General features: G+C 40.0%; 1 long non-coding RNA gene and 2 pseudogenes across 2 annotated transcripts; all 3 read right to left on the bottom strand.

Moving 5' to 3' along the window:
- Positions 1-282: 282 nt before the first annotated feature.
- On the bottom strand, positions 283-3,683 carry LOC120295290 (annotated as a pseudogene).
- A 1,781-nt stretch (positions 3,684-5,464) lies between these two features.
- Positions 5,465-7,332, bottom strand: LOC120295864 (annotated as a pseudogene).
- A 4,917-nt stretch (positions 7,333-12,249) lies between these two features.
- On the bottom strand, positions 12,250-18,042 carry LOC108953844. Of its 2 annotated transcripts, none has more exons than XR_005552662.1 (6): positions 17,587-18,042; positions 17,071-17,414; positions 16,410-16,570; positions 15,134-15,355; positions 13,260-13,426; positions 12,250-12,896 (listed from the first exon to the last, which is right to left on the bottom strand). It is a non-coding gene; the product is annotated as an uncharacterized LOC108953844 (long non-coding RNA). The 2 variants fall into 2 exon arrangements; XR_005552663.1 differs by having other exon boundaries at positions 17,071-17,411.
- Between the last annotated feature and the right edge of the window lie 9 nt (positions 18,043-18,051).

Below are 18,051 nucleotides of genomic sequence, written 5' to 3'. Positions count from 1 at the left end.
TCGCTTTGTTTTTCAGCATTGTCTTGTTCGCTTGCTTAGACAAAAGCTTCTCCTTACCAGGCACATCAGGTGATGGCTTCTTTTCCTCTGGCTCCAATGAGGCAGCAGGCGCCTTTGCAGGGGTTTCTTTGGTAGTCGTTGAAACCCATACCCATATTCTTAGGACACAACTTTGCTTCGATGGGTGTCATAATCCCTTGCTGGTTCTTCCCAAGGCCCCCAAGCCCCGCCTATCCTCATCCATAGTGGATATAATTTTGAAATTCTGACATCACAAAAAAAAAAAAAAAAAAAAAAAATCACTATAGATGTGTCACATTCTTAAGCCAGATACTCAGCAATTGTGACCGCCACTCGTGGAGTGATGATGCATTCAACAGTTGGATCATTGGCCTAAAGAAAATAGCAAACTTCGTAAAATGAAATACAGGCATCCGTACAACCCTTTAATCAGCAAGGATATATGTCACGAATTGAATCTACGAACTTGCAAAAATTGCCAGAAAGAAACAATCTGCGAGACAATTAACTATTAGCTCATTAGATATTACCAGATTAAGGAAAAAGGGCCACTCTCTCCATTGACCCATTTTCTTCCAAGTCACGTTTGAGATATTGTGCAGTTTCCATGTACACTCCCATAGCAGCAAATACTATGGCAACATTGTTGGCAAAATTGTCCTCTTCGTCATCCTACATAAATTTGCAGCACATTTTCATAAATGATATTGAAAGAGAGTGTTTGGAATAGAAAGATGAAGACTCATAGCATCGAATTCTCAAAAAAACAACAAATAAAATAAGATCAAAAATCTTCACAAAGAATGCATTTAGCAATTGAGAAGTCTAGCATATAATAGTGGAGCTAGTTAGTCAAAGGATAAAATACATTGTAGGTGAATTCTGAACCTGAACTCCAAAACCGTAGGAAAATTCTGTAAAACTAATGGTAGTTCCTTAAATTATCGAGGCAATAAAACTCATAGAGCAGGGTATTATAACATTGGTATACAACAAAGATGCAACATATATCTTGGTAATACCATCAGCCTTCTCCAATCGCTTCACAAGACTAGCCTGGCGGAAATCTGAGTAGCTATTTTGTTATGAGGAAGACCAGCAGCAAAGAAAGGTGGGATCTTTTGTCCACAAGCTATGGAATTCGTTACATCAATGGAGGAAATTCCTGTTTGTATCATCTCTTCCAGGTAGGTTCTTTCACTGGGATTTATAGAACTTCCTAAAAAAGAGGGAGTTTATCTATTATATAAGACACCACAAGAAAGTTCTTGGGATTGCCATAGGTGCCATGGAGTATAAATGGCTCCATGGCCAATCAAAATTACTATCACAATGACACAACTCACCAGAAATATCCAGGTAAGCCTCTGGCAGAATTGGAGAGCCATTATCAATGGGCTTTCTAGAACCATTAAATATGAACCCAAGAGTATCCAAGGACACAAGTGTTTTCAGAACCTGCATTAAAAGAAAAATGTGATAACTCCACAATAAATTTCTAAAGGTTCTCTTATTTATCCAAGATTAAAGAGAGTAAATGCTGACACAGCTGAAGAGATTTGTAAAGGTAGGAAAACAATGCACTTTTGACAGCCTTTCATGAGGCAGGCCAAGACATATGCCAAATTATTTCTCATGCTACAAGTGAAATCTTGTTGCCAACATGTAGGAGCATTTAGTTCCCAAATATGGAAAAAAAAAAAAACAAATCTAACTCTTTCTTTCTACAGAATGATGAAACATTGTTTTATTAGGAAAACAAAAACAAACAGCATGCATAATTACCTCGCCAATGAATTGCACAATGGTGTATTTGTTTTCAATCCCAGAAGTACCTTTATAAACCTAGCGACAAGAGAGTGAAACATGGATGACCAGAAAGCTTTACGTACTTGAAGTCTAAGATGAACAACCACCGATCACACAAGCATGAGTAGAATACTTATATTTAAATTTTACTAAGATGACAGAGAAACTAGTGAATAACAGAACCTACAGAAGTTTGACAACAATTAGAGACATATAGGAAAGATTATTAGCCTTTTGCAGAGCCAAAATAACCCACACCATGACTAGACTTCCATCACTCGAGAGCAGAGAGGATCTATAATTGCCTAAACGGAATGCTAATTAGACTCTTAACATTGTTCTCAAGAAATTCAATCACATTTCAATTATCATCCCATATGATGTTCTCACATTTCATCACATATACCTAAGATAATACTCTTCATGTTCTGCTTTTTCTAATGCTTGCAATGAATGACAGAGAATTCACTGGGTCATCAGCTGAAAAGTATTGCACACAAAGTTGACCCAAGTATTGCAGTCCAAACAACAAAAATGCAGTATCAAGAGAGCTAAAGGAAAAAAGAAGAGGCTGGCAACTGAGACTGAACCTGCACAGCAACTTTCTCTCCATCAACTTCAAGGACTTGCCCACGTCTAGTCGTTCCATCACCCAAGCGGATATTTACTATCTCTTGATACTTTGGTCCCTGATATACAATAAAAGTAATCCAACATGTTAGCATAGGAGTCCACTGAACCTCATAAAATTATAACCAGTGAAATTTACCTTGACTTTGTCGAGTGTAACCAACGGCCCAGCAACACCAGAGACGGTCCTATCCTCTGCAAGCAGCAAAGCAATTGTCTGAACAACTGATAACTAAGACCCAGCGACTAAGGCATGCTAAACATTTGACTCGGACAAGAGCTAAATCATTCCTCACCTCTCAGCCAATATATATGAAATGATAGAGATTGTGTAGATCTAAGTAATAAATGTATTAACCGTTGTCATAACAGGGGCAGCATAAACTTTTCAGAAACGAGAAAGCTATATGGAAAGCCTCGAAAACAACAATATCCCATGACTAAAGTTCTGATTCCAAGCACGGTGAAATTTAGATGGCGAAAGACATAATAAGCCACGAACAAGGAGACAAAGCTACTCCCCACAATACAGACAAAACTTAATTACGAGATTTAAGCATCCCAGCAGATTTTTATTGTCCGTAGCTCCAAAAAAAAAAAAAAAAATTTGGAAAGCGGAGAGGGCCGAAAGCTCACCCATGCCGATCTCCAGCGTCCCCTCTTCCATGTCATAACTCATCGGTGCTACTCCCATCTCCAAGTCCCAAGCCGCTCGGAAATCTATACAGAGAAAAGCGTTAACCGAAGGACCGATCAGGAACGGCTAGCGAGTCACCCTCGCACCACAACTGAATCCAGAAGTGACTATATAATGCCAAAAAATAGAGGAAAACCGAACCACTGTTCGACCGAGCTTAACTCTGCACAACTTTCGCTCGCTGCGGCGATTTCTCAGGACGTTTTCAGTTCAATCATCGCTCGTTTCCAAGTGGTCTCGGATTCACGGTCGGAAACAAGGAAAAAAAGAAAAAAATCCGACATGAACTCCATTGATGAGCAAAACGACAATAGCATTAAACATCACTCAAGGACACCAGATTCAAACCTCTGTCAAAACACCTAAGAATCCACAAAACGAATGCATGATTCGAACCGGAAGAAGGACAGGAAAAGAGAGAGAGAGAGAGAGGATCACCGAAGTTTCTAAAGACAGCGAGCGACGGAATCGATCACGAGGCGAGTAGATAGCGAGGGTGATGGTGGAGCGACTCGGAACTCACTGAACCGGGGAGCGCATCGGGATGGAGGGACAGATCCAATAAAGGTGCTTGAAGCGAAGAGACGCAATGGCGTCCTTGATAGCGTAGTTTGGAGTTTTTGATGCCTTCTTCAAGGAAAAGAAAAAGAAAATGATGGCTGAGTTATGGGATGAATCTTCCTCTCAAGAATTCCATCTTTTGTGCAAGTCTTTGCTGCTTCTTGAAGCGGCGGGAGGGCCGAGAGTGAACCCAAAGAATCTCATCCTTCGAATCGGCAGATCCTATCCACCAGCCAGACATCCCCATTGTGTGCGGCATAGAGAGACGAAACGAAGGACGCGAGCAACGGCATTTGAAATCCGAAAGGCGGAGATGAAGGAAAGCAAGAATCGACAGAACGTATACTGGAATGAATCGAAATTGGACTCGGAAGTTCAATCGGATAGGAAACGACCCTGATGGAGGAAGACTTGCTGAAAAATGAAGATGGACATAGGGAAGGTGTTCGTTGAGTTGCCCCAAAGAGAAATCGAGAGTGAGACGATTCTGTAACAAAAAGCGGAGGTAGGAAGATCGACCCATAAGAAATATCCACGGAAAGCCGGTTCGTCGCTGACATTCGGACAATGATGATATCTGTCAGGTCAATATTCGTACTCACCACCGGGTCATTTCATCTCCCATTCGACTCTAGAATTAATTTCGATACATACTTACTACGTCTATTGATATCTATTTCATTTCGTTTTTCTCCAATTCTCTTTTCTCCAATTCTCTCGCTGTCTTCCGAATTCCCATTGCCGTCGATTGCACTGTGGAGGAGGGATCGAGTTTGCAATGAAGGCGGTCGATATAATGACGAATTACATTTTTCGTGCAAGTCTTCCTTTTGACCGATTTCTCATGGGCTCTCTATATTTTCCTTTCGTCTTTTATTTCTTTTTCTTTTTATTTATTTATAAAATTTCAACACTTTACTTCCTTCTCATCCAAAGAACCACCGCCGGCTTCACCTTGTTTGCCCCGTTTTCCCCACAATCCCCACGCAAAATCCGAATCATCTCCATCCACTTGCTTCGCTTCGCGACTTTTTATTCTTCCTTGTTTTCTCTCCGTGCTCACCACCGCCAATCTTCATGCTTGGCGTATCTTTTCGGATGATTTTGATGACTCAGATTGCCCTCTGTTGCGGTTGGTTGATGAAACTACGTCGGACCGGCAGGAGTGCCGAGAGTGAACCCAAAGAATCTCATCCTTCGAATCGGCGGATCCTGTCCAGATGATGATGATCCATCCAACCTCACCCTTGGCAATCAGATAAAGCTCTTTTAAGCAGTGAACACCACCCCGCATTCCCTTTGCGCGAGGCGTAGATGGGTGAAACAAAGGAATTCGAAAGATGGTGATGAAGTGGGAGCGAACAGAAAGAAGCAAGAATCGACAGAACATATTTTGGAGTGAATCGAAATTTTGACTCGGAAGTTCAATTGGATATGAAACACCCTTGATGATGGTTTGGCGGCGATGGCAGCATGAGCTTGAGATGGCCCGGCCACATATAAATCTGGTCCAGACATGTGCAAGGACAGGAAAGCGACGACAAGAATCAGAGTGGAATTAGTGTGGCCACGACTCAAATGTGGAATCTGATGGTGTCGTTCACTGTGGGAATCTGAAGCGAGATAGATCTGAATTGGCGGAGATGAATAAGGAGAATCCGGAGCGAGAGAGAGAAAAGATGCAAAAAAACATCTGGTTGGAGAAAATCTGGAGAGAGAGAATCCAACCGCGAACGGAGTACCCACCAACGATTCATCGAGACTGAGCTCTCTGACGATTGTCGCTTCCAGCGCTGATCGAAGCACAAAAAGCGTCGCTACCGGTTTGAAGATGCCGCTCGCCTCGCTGCCGTGGCAGCGGAACTTGACCACGGAGTTTCCTCAATCAACAGTCAACAAATACCGGGACGTTCCATCTCCGATTGAACTCTAGAATTGTCTTCGATTCATTCCAAATTTCGTCCGTTTGATTTCCGTTTTGCTTTCATTTTCTCCCATCCTCTCGCCATCTTCCAAATTTCCATTGCCGTTGATTGCACTTTGGAGGAGGTATTGAGCTCTCGCAAGGAAGAGAGATACAAAGAGAGAATCAGCGAGCTTTATCCAGCAGGGAGAGCAAGTTTGAGTTCAAGAGCGCCGAAGCCACTGCCGGAGGCTCGGCTGCTGTGTTTGTCGAGAGAGAGAGACTGCGGAAGAGTCATGCCACAGCTACGCAAAGATGCCAGCATACTTGCTTTTGTCATGCATATCAACATTCAGTTAATATGAAAAAAATAAATGAATTCCAAATGCCCTTCACTTGAAAAGAAACTGACAAACTTGAATTTGCGCCCACATGCGAGAAACTGATCACAAAATCTTCAAGAAATCGAAGCATTGGTTCCGGATCCATTGCCTTCCAAGTTTTAATGCCTGATATTCTCACAGCAGGCAAGACAACTTCTGAAACCAACTGGGTATAAGGGGATCCCAAATCCCATATATCAAGACATTCCTGTCCTTGCAATAGAGATTTCCACCGTGAAACAACTTCCAACCCATGTGAGGGATTCCAAAGAGGATCCCATCCCTGAAATACTCTGATAAACAGAGGGAGTGCAAATGAGCAAGCAATGTAGGATAAGTTACAAAGTTTATAATCATCAGGAAACCTTCTTAGCATGTCACCAAAAGACTTGGCTAGCGTATTCATTATTTCCTTCATGTATTCAGTTCTTTCTTCTGGAGTTTTGCCTCAGCTTGCAACTTCTCCTTCTCATTCCTCAGGTCCCTATTCTTCAGGTCCCCATCGATCTTCTGAATATCCAACTCAGCCATGTCCACAATCGACCTTATATCGTGCTAGAGCTCGGGCATAGGAACATCACTCTCCCTCGCCTTCTCTTTCGTGTTCAGATTCTCCAAGTTTGCTAATACCCTAACCTGAGGTCCCCGCATGTCCATTACCTTTTGGACAATTTCAACGCCCTGTTCCTGCTTCTTCCCAACAGCTCTTCTGCTGTAATATATTTCGCTTTGTTTTTTCGGCGTTGCCTTCTTCGCTTGCTTAGACCAAAGCTTCTCCTTACCGGGCACGTCAGGTAATGGCTTCTCTTCCTCTGGCTCCAACGAGGCAACAGGCGCCTTTGCAGGAGTTTCTTTGTAGTCGTTGAAGCCCATACCCATATTCTTAGGATGCAACTTGCTTCAATGAATGTCACAATCCCCTGCTGGTTCTTCCCAAGACCCCCAAGCCCGGCCTATCCTCATCCACGGCAGCGGACTCGTCATCCTCATTCTCCCTCTTCGAGTTCTCATCAATCTCTCTGTTCGGCATGACCGTGCCGGTGGACACGAAATCATGGGCTTCGACAGATCGGCCTTACCTAGGAGGTCCCTGTTCTTCCCCGCTTCCTCTTGGAGGAGTCGTCGTAGTCCGAATCGGAGTCCCCCGACGCGAAGACGCCGTAAAGCACGTCGTCCTTGGTCTGGGCGCTTCTCCCTCCGCCGGCGGTAGAAGAACTCCCCGTCGATCCGCTGCCCGTCGTCGTAATCGTTGTCCATCCCGAACCTCTCTATCTCCTGATCCTCGTCCATCTTCGAGCAATCCCGGAGAACCGAAGCGAGGGACCTAGGTTTTTCTTTGGTTGGGGGAGGGGAAGGGGGAGGAGGAGGCGGAGAGAGGGGCGGCGCTGCTGCCAAATGTCGAGGTGGCCCGGCGGTGTAGATGCAGTAGTTCGGAGGCCGCAATACGGCGGTGCAGCTCGGCCCGAGGGTTGGGGGGGGGAGAGAGAGAGAGAGACCAAAGGCAAAAAGAAAGAGTGACCGTAAAATGCTTGAAACGCAAAACTGGAAAGTTCGAAGGGGATCTTTCTTCTTCTGCCCTTTCTAATTTCTCAGATGTAAAGAATTGTTGATATTTTATTTATTTTTCCTATTTACTTCAAGGAGAGGAAATTCATTTATCATGTTTTTTTTTTTAGTTTATGTTGATGATATATATTGATAATTGGGAATGAAATTTGATTTTTCGGCTAAAAACTTGGGAAAAAAAAAAAAAAAAATTCTTAGGATTTTAAGTTGCAAAAATAATAGTGAAACTTTCCTTACAACAATAGGAAGTTTTTGTTAAAAGAGGGAATGACGCAACGCAGATTTAATGATTTCCCAAATAATTTCAAAAGTTAAAATTATCAAGAATCTTTTTATGTACATTCCGAGTTAATTTATGAAAAATAAACAGGAGGATATTTGATATTTAAAATTTCTTATTGGTCGAGGAATTTTGCTATTGTCAAATGGTTATTGAAAATTAAAGGGAAATTGTGACAAAAATTGCAGCAAAAGCCCAGTTTTCAATAAACATTACCAAGTACATGGAACTTGAGTGCCATTTTATCGGATAGAAGTTACAACAAGGATTTGTGAAGCCAAGCTACGTCCCATGGATAATACAGCTAGGACTTCGGAAAAGTGACTTTTGAAGATTTCCTACATTTATTAATGTTCACTTACTTTTATCATATGACCTATCGGTTAATATAGGGATTGAAAATTATAGTGGGATTGAAACTTGCGAAAATCATGAGTGCATCTTGAATAATGAGATTTCCCAACAATAACCTTGCACTCGAATTTTGCACGTTAGAGTTCTTAATCGCTTTAATGAACACGTTGACTCCTATTAATCGAATTGGATGTCAAAACGGCTAGCACCTAGGGGTCTAATCAAGCCACTATAGTGCCAAACTCGAAATCGGCTCAACTCCTTACTCAATGTTTGATTTGAGCTTGACCAAGTATTAACTTCATGCTTATGCTAGAGCTTGATTCATACGAAAAGTCGATACACTAAATATACTTGTGTGTGGATGAGGATGTCTATGTATAATTATAAAACAATCAAATATTTTGAATTAGGCTTACAAAATTTTAAGAGCTTGACTAGATATTAAGCTTTCAATTTGCAAGATGCTCAAGTAGCTCGAGTTAGAGCTTGACTAGATATTAATTCTCGAAAAATCATCAACCCAAGCTCAAACAATTCATGAATAGAGTATGCACCAGGTGAAAGTAACAATTTTCCCAACTCGATTAGCTCGATGAGGGATCATATCTTGTGCTAACACTAGTTGGCTATGATTTGTAAAAACATCAACAAATTTGTCAATTCTTTAACGGAGAGGTTCCTCTTATGTCTCTCAATTTAAATTAACTCAAAAACCCAATTATCATAATAACTCCAATTAAATTTTAAATGAATTCGGGGGCGATTCTCGTCATTTTGTAATTAAAAAATGAAAATCGTCAGTTATGGCCACTCTCTACTGCTCTCCACTGCTCTCCACAATCTAAACGTAACTAATTAATTGTGAAACAAAAATAATAAAAAGGTAATTGCATCTTTTTAAAGAGGGACTATCTATTATTTAAAAATTTAAAATAAAAATTTCAAATAGCATGTACAAAAATCAAAAACCATAAGACATCAAAACAAGCCAGTAAGGCCAGTTTTCTACTAGTAGAGAGCGAGGGAGCGTAAGGGAGATCAAGATGCGAACAAGCATAAAAGGGACTGAGGGAGTGAGTGAAACATATTAGACGGAGGCCATATGGCGAGTGCTGGGGCTTGACCGCGGCGACGATGGCAGCTTGGTGGCAGCCAGATCTCGATCAACGTGAGAAACGAGCGAATGAGAGAAGTTGAGCCCTCAACAGGTGAAAGGGAATTGACATAGGGGGACATGCATATGTACAGTTTCCGATCTATGAATCGGGTTGGTTTTGGCAATCATTCAGGTCCCAAACTCATGGATAGTTTGAGGCCTAGTGGCCGGGCCGGAGACTATTTGAGCCCAAAATTATCAGGCTGGTTCGGGTGGTTCAATCCAGGTGTTTGGGCTTCTTCTTTTTTTTCTTTTTTAATAGACTCTGAGTAGTAGTGTTAGCAGCAACAAAAGTATGGTGTTATTTGGATTATAAAAGCATTACAAACTCCATTAATTACCTGACCTAAGTTTACAATGTTACATATAGAAATATATTCGAGACTCATATGTGAAGCAAACACGTGTGTGCAAAATAGGAGAAGAAAGAAGAAAATAATAGTGAAGTGGGTCATTTAGGGTACTCGCATGACAACAATTTTGTTTTTCTATTTTGTTATTTTTCTGTTATAGGAACGAGTTCGGAAAAAAAAATCTATTTGATAACGTAATTTCATTTTTCAAATTCCGAAACAAATTGTTAGCTTAGAAATACTAAATGAGAAGTAAAAATTTTATACTTTTTTATTTCTGAAAAAAAAAAAATAAAAAATAAAAGTGAAATGGTTTGTTTAGGGCCGCCACCTGCTAGTTGCTTAGGAGGGAGAAATTTTATGTTAAACGAATTTCTATTTCAGAAACTTTATGTCGTTATCAAATGCGTATTTTTGCTCGGAAATTCTTCCAAGGAATGGCGAAAAATTGAATTCTAGAACAAAATGATTATTATTCACTCCCTTATCGTAGCGTAAATTTATTTCGTAAACTTAGAGGATCTCAATTTTGAATTTTCATGCATAGTCAGAGAGAGAGAGGGAAATATTTCTTTGAAAATTATGAGATTATGGTTTGTGAGGATGGCAACAACAAAGTACATTAATGGGTGAGTAATCCATAGAAACAGCCGTTGAAGTTATTAAAAAAAAAAAAAAATCTACGTGACGTCATAAATGACTAAAATTGGGACTGACTTAGCCCAAGAGCAACGAATAAATGGAGTGCGCCATGAAGACGAACCCTTATCATAGCCAAACTCAATTGTGTGTCTCTCTGTAGCAAACCAAAGAGAGCCAAAAGGAGGAAAAAAGGGCTCTAGGATGACCATGGCCACATCACATGCGCTCACCCTTATGTTCACGGGGCTTCTGTGGGGGTCCAAGTCTTGTAAGAAGCAACCCGGACGTGACGCTTATGTCCAAGATATGCAACGGCGTCCGGTACACAGATGATTACGCTTGGATCAAGTCTTGACTAATGTGAGGTCTTAACACTACAACCTGGGGATTTAACTACTGCACCAGTTTCGACCAGGGAGCGTGGCTGGCACAGTCGCATTGCATTGCTTGCGGAGATTTCACTTATGGTCATATTAAAGAGTTGACCATAAAATTGTCGCTATCAATGAGCTCAAACACACGGAAACCCCTTCATTCAGACAAGCTTCTCTCACAAACGTGGGCAAAACCACCAGAGATGTTTGCTGGATAACAGATGTCTTGAGCTGCGCCAACCATGATTTGTTTAAATACCTAAGTCACAATTTGCTGGTTCTTCTAGATGTATCTCTTTATGAATTGGCAAGGAACACTCTTGCCGAGGTAGATATCTGTGAACCAATATATGATGAGGAAAAGAATAAATACAAACGAACAATAAAGAGAAAAGGCAAACAAAATGCAAATAAATGCTTGTATTTACTAGCTTCAGGAGTTTCAATCAACAGTCTTAACTGATCCTCAACCGGCAATCTGAAGTCAAAATGTCATAGGACAGAGCTCATAGACTCTACAATTGTATATACTATATTTGAACTCTCATGATAACACTTCAGGAGTTGCTAACACTGATCCTCTCAACCACATCCTCTTAGCCTATGAATAATAGTGATCTTCTTTACACCTGATTAGTATTAAAAAAAAATACAATCTTTTATTTTAAAATTGGTAATCTTAAGAATCCATAAATTAACAAAATGAAATTTCAAAACCAAAATTTTACACATGTAGCCATTTACACTTAAAGGAAAATAACATCCATGTGATTCCAATGACTAACCAAAACAATTTGGGAAAACAGTGGACTATAGGGCAAGATGTATATGGAATTCACTCTCTGGGTTTTCAATTTCATCACTACTTGGGGATAATGTATCTATATAAACACTTTTATCAAATATAATTACATGGGTATAGAGGCTGTCTCTCCCATATTTGAAAACTATCAAGTGACCATGAGGGATGGTATGCTACATAAATTTCCACATCCTTTCTAGAACTAAAGCACGTCACTTTTGACATTCTCTTGTAATACAAAACCAGGTTCAGTAACCAGGGCGAGTGCTGAACCAGAGATCCTTTCCAAAAAGGCGATGATAAAAGCGCGACAAGCTCAAGAGAGATACCTAAGGTAGAAAATGTGTTTAAGCCTAGAAATGATAAGATCGTAACTAGACCTGAACAGAGCACGGTTACAAATATAAGTGCACTTTTATCCGGTTTCATCACAACAGAATAGTGGCAGAAATTGCTTTCAACTAGTAAAGTGACTTCCAAAATACATCCCAATTCAACCTAAACATTGTCCCTATTAGTGAGCTCAAACACGTAGACATCCCCTTCACTCAAGACAAGTTTGACTCACAAACTTGGACCAACCAACACAGAAGTTCGCTACAACATCGATAGGTCCTTATGGTCACCGCCACAATGTGTCCGAGCACCCAAGAGTCACAATTCGCTGGTTTTCTTGAATGCATGTATTTATGAATTCATAAGAACACTCTACCCATGAAGACATTTGACCAGCCAATATATGATAAGACATAGGAATGTAAGCATACACTAAAGCGAAAAGGCAAACAAAACGTACATTTATGCTAGTAGTTGTTAGTTTCCAAAGTCCATATTAGCAGTCTAAAAGACATGATGAGATGGCCTTTAATCACAACTTGCAATCTGAAATCAAAATATCACAATCCTGTGCTCTTAGATTCTACACTAAGTACGTGTAATCAATATAGAGACAAGTTGAATCTGGTGAATACCTGAGTCACCAATCTTACATTGCGATATGCATTGAATAAACATGAAAAGCTACACATAGGGACCTAAATGGACACACATGCACAGAAAGTAAGTGATCTTCTTTTGCCTGGCCAAAAAGAAGTGAGCTTCTTTTCTTCTTTTCATACCATCGAGTTGGTGGCACTAATTTTTGAGGTCTAGGCCACATTGCCTTCCCTTCATTTTCGATTGCAAGTTTGAACCTGCTTGCAATGGTAGCTCTTGTAAACCATTTGTTGCCAGGGAGCAATATCTGACTAGTGTTGCCATGCTGTTGCAGTGAGCTCAGTCATGCCAAGCCTAGGCCTGTTGCAGTAGCTATGGCTTAAGCTGGACATTTCGTGTCACCTCTTCTTCCCAAGCCTAGGCAGCCTGAGAAAGTACCAAGTAGTCATCTTTGGGAGGAACTTATACTTCAATTAGAAACTATTAAATTGCTAACTTATGGTTGTTATTGCCTTTCCCAACCCTCTGATCCTGTCTCCGCACCCCCCTGTCATTAGGTTATTTCCTGATTACTGTCCCGGCTTATTGTTTTTCCTAGTCCCTTTACTCAGTTGTTAAGATTCCTGTTTTAAACATATAACCATGATCACTTCACGAAAGATAATATGTCCTGTGTTTCTATAAAAACCAAATTAACGTGGGAAAATTTTGCACAGTGGGGCGCATATATAGAATAGGTGGCATGCATAATTGAGACATGTCAGTTATGAATGGAGATCTGGGCCTTACCACCACTTCTTTCTTAAGAAAAGATGGCCACATCACTGTCTGGAAAAGGGATACTCCAATTTGAATTCTCTAGCTTTCTCAAGGGCAGTGAGAGGCCTCGAACACTTGGAATCATGAAAAAATTTCTTAGGAGGGCTCACTGGATATTCAGACTTGTCTGTTCTGACCTGGACAAAAGAAAAAAAGAGAATTCTGATAAGACTATAAGTAGGTCAAGAAAGAGAAGCAAAGCCAAAAGTAAGTGCACTTTCAATTGATTTGTTGCAACTGAATAAGTGAGGCAGGAATTGCTTCACTAATATACAGCCTCAAGTGATGCGTCCAATGTTCATCTCAATCGACCTAAATGAGGTCCTTACAAGCATGATTGGAGATGGAGCCTTTGACCATAAAATCATCCATATCAATGAGCTCAAACACGCAGACATCCCCTTCATCCAGATAAGCTTGTCTCACAAACATGGGCCAACCACAGAGATGTTTGCTAAAAAATGGTGTTGATAGGTCTTGAGTTGCACTGGTCGTGATTTGTTCAAATACCTAAGAGTAGCAATCTAATGGTTCTTCTGAATGTACTTCTTTATGAATTCACAAGGAACACTCCGCCAATGTAGCATGATGAGGAAAAGATTAAATACAAACAAACAATAAAAAGACAAGGCAAACAAAATGTTAATATATGCTAGTATTTACTAGTTTCAGTAAATTCAATTAACAGTGTTAACTGACAAATAGAAGTCTTCAATCCCAACTTGCAATTTGAGGTTAAAATGTCACGATACAATGCTCATAGACTCTACAATAGTGTACACAATTTTTGAACTCTCATGATAACGCTTCAGGAGTTGCTAACACTGATTGTCTCACCACATCCTCTTAGTCAATGAACAAAAGCAATCTTCTTTACACCTGAGTAGTGAGAAAAGTACAATCTATTATTTAAGAATCTGTATTCTTCTGAATCCATAATTTAAAAGAAAAAAAATTCAAAATCAAAACTGCCCTAGTTTTACACATAAAGCCATACACATTTCAAAGAAAACAACATCTCCAATAAAAAGCAAAACCACTTGGGAAAATAGTAGACTACAGGGCAAGATGTAGATGGCATCACGGTTGAGATATGCCGATTATGAAAGGAAATAGGCCCTTACTGCAATTCTCTTTTTAATAAAAGTGGCCAAATCACCAATTTCAAAAGTGGATGCTCAAATTCAAATTCTCTAGTTTTTTCAAGAGCAGTGGCTAGCCACGGACACGTGGAACCATACAAAACCTGCTCAGGAGGGCTACATGACATTTAGACTGTTCAGATCGATAGGCACAAAAGAAAAAAGAGAATTCTCATAGGTACCACTGTCAACATTGTATTGAGTTACAATGATCTACACATCAGTACCTGTGATCATGGTACTAATGTCTACATGTTCTGCATGTTAGACATAACTGATTACTACCCTTAGCACCTCCTAAATCATAATGCCACAAAATCAATATACAAAAAGCTTATTAAGAGAATTTCACAAATTTTGAGAGAGAATAAGAAAAAGAATGTGTTGTTGTTCACATAAACATAACTTAGAAACCAACAAGTCACGCCTCTCTAAATTCTCATGATGAGCATTTCAGGCTTTAACTTTTGCTCTAATCTTGAATCACATCCTTTTTGGTTCATTTAGATTTGGGATGCAGATTAATAAGTGAGCATCTGGATTATTGCGAACCTCACAAACACAACGGGAATGGAAGAAGTATACTTCATTGATTCACCAAGACCACCAAAGAAGAAATGACGATGAATACAGGATTTATTTTGGATGAGCCAAAATGACACTTCCATAGTTCATTTCAATCAATGTAAACCAAGTCCTTACCAGCTCTAGTGGAAATGTAGACTCTGAACACACATCCTCACTATCAATTAGCTCAAAAATACAAACATCTCCTACATGCAGATGAGCTTCTCTAGCAAATGTGGGCCAACCAGCAGAAAAAAAGGCCCCCTGTGTCCACGTCCATGGCTCCTGAGTTTCAACGTCCATGACTTGTCTGAATACCTGAGAGTTGCAATTTACTTTTTTTCCAGATTATGTTGCCTGATGAATTGAACAGGAGCAGAGTCCCCATTTATGGTCAAAAACCAACTTATGGTGAAGAAAGACCAAAACATAAGCATACACTAATGAAAGAATCTAATCACACAATACGAATTTAAGGCAGTAGTTGCTAGTTTCAGGAGTTTTAATTGAAAATAAACCATATAATACTAGTAAACAATCTCAACTTGCAACCCAAGGTCAAATGTCAAGATATACGCCCCTGGAGTGCGATAGCGTACATAACTAGAAAAGGCCTTCCATGTCCTATGTATATTTGAGACCATGAATTTCAGCCACACAAACCACAAGTGCAGGGGAAAAGGCAAAGACATCGATGACTGGAACATGGATGGAAGTGAAAATTTCAATCTAAGCTGTTCAATTCTTTCAACTGCAGCTCGAATTTTATCAAACTACTGATTCAATTCGACAAAGTAAACTCATCTATTTTTTTCATCAAATATCTTATTAATATAACAGAATAAAACAGTATCTCCTGTTTGACATTAATAATAAGAGTCATCAAGATCTACGATCAAACTTCAGAATCATAACTAGCCACCCTTTTATCTTTTAGGTCTTTCCCTTGAGCCACGGAGGGAGCAACATTCTTTGCAATTTGATTGTCCGTATCAACTGGTCCCCTTGTATGATTTATATAATTACTACTTTTACAGCATTGAATAACATTGTCAAATTTCTCCATATAAGAGTACTTGGATTCTAATTATTAACACTTGCTCCAGCAATTGCTTTCCAAAACATCTATCCACAAAAAAGGAGACAATTGTTATCTTTTCAAACCTTGACCACCAGCTTATGTCCCGATAACCGTCCTTTCATTCTTTTCCCTGCTTCAACTACTTCATTGTTAAGATATATACCTGGTTTTAAACATACACCCATGAACAATTCAAGGAAAATAACATGTCATGTGGTTTATTACATTAAGTCAACTTGGTTATAAACCAGAGTATAAGCTAAGATATAAACAACATCCATATGTTTGATTTTCAGACATGAGCTCGACTCAACAAGCTTGGGATCATACCAAGCCAAACTTAACATAAGAAGGCCTCATCACCACCTTTGGAAAAGGGATGCTCCATTTGAAATTTGTTGGCCGATGTAAAAGCAGTGAGAGGCCTTGGGCGCATGGGACCATAAAAACCAGCTCAGGATGCCTCAATCTGCTCGAATGTTTGGACCAGCCTGTACTTAAAAAATGACAACTTTAGAGACAGTTTTAAGTACACTTCATTAGTTTGACTTGCTATGAAAAGATTTTAGCATAAATTGGAGATAAATTTTATCCTTCCAGCATCACTTAACCAATCAAGATTACAAGTGATTTCTCAGACAGTCCAGACTATATTACGATCAAGCCGTAAAAGTGACTTTTCAGAATTTTGACAACGCATAAAATTCTCGGAATATTTTCAAGTTCCATGATTTCTCCCTTTTTCCTGATAGAAATTTGTATATGATGTTACCGAGATATCTCTCCCTAAAGAAATTTCAACATGAGACCTTCAACACGCAGAAATCTTGCCAACGCTCGGGAGGGAAGCACAGAAGATGTAGATTTAAGGGCAATATATTGCTTGTTTGAGTAACTCCTGTTTTTAGACTCGAATGTGGAACGAATTTGAAGAAGAGAGCCCTAATTCACGCACAATAATACACCAAAATCGGAAGAAACATGAACTTACGATTTGTCGGATACAGATGCGGAGAGAGAGTGTGATCTTCTTCTTCTTTGATGAAGTGAGTGGACGACTAACTGTCCAGACTCGGTTGTGCCACCTCCGGCGGTGACGACGGCGACAACGACAGCGTCTGGTTGAATCTACTTGGCTCCGCTCCGCTAATTGCAGCTTCGCTTCTCGCAGTCCTGGCAATTCCTGATGCTTCATTTTTGCTCCGTCCTTTGTGAAGGCAGCAGAGGCTTCCCCCAATTTCGCTCCACGGAGGAGGAAGAAGAAGAAGAAAGATGGAGAAAGAGCCTTTGGCGTCAAGAAGGAGAAGGAGAAGGAGAGACCCGCTTTGCTTCCTACTGTTCAGTTAAGGATGAGCCGAGATCCATCGATAGGGTTGACGGTGATGTTGATTTGACGAAATCAATAATAGAAAAGTCACAAAAAAAGAAAAATTTTAAAAAGTTGCGGCGCTGCCGAAAGACTAAAAAAAAAAAAATGGATGAGAGAATGACATCAATTGGATCTTACCAATTCTATGTGCATTGATTTATGCTGCTAACTTCTGTATGGTTGTATTGAGATCATCACCCTTCTCCCAATTCCCTTCCCACTTGTATCTGAACAGTGACACATAAGATAGTTTTGGTGTGCTTAGTGTACCCTTAGAAAAGGTCTTCATTTTTGGACACTCTTCCACTTCAATATTCCATAAGGATGGGAACCTAAAGATGCAACTTGGGATGGAAGAGAAGCATTCTAAGTTTGGCAGATGTTCAAGTGTCAACCATTCTAGCTTTTCAAAAGAAATCACTTTTCCTTCTCTGTTTCCATCGTCGGCCACTACTTCTTTCATTCTTTCACATCCTATTATAGTCATATAAGTGAGATGTACCAAATTTGTGACTGCTGAAGTCGTTACTAGATGTACCAATCCAGAGGAATTCTTCACCACTAAATTTGTCAGATTCGGAAGGATGTCTCGGTTGGAAATAT

Source organism: Eucalyptus grandis, chromosome 7 (genome assembly GCF_016545825.1).
Source record: "Eucalyptus grandis isolate ANBG69807.140 chromosome 7, ASM1654582v1, whole genome shotgun sequence".
NCBI classification, from domain to species: Eukaryota; Viridiplantae; Streptophyta; class Magnoliopsida; order Myrtales; family Myrtaceae; genus Eucalyptus; species Eucalyptus grandis.
The sequence above is the reverse complement of the archived record's forward strand: the minus strand, read 5'-3'. Positions and strand labels throughout refer to the sequence as shown.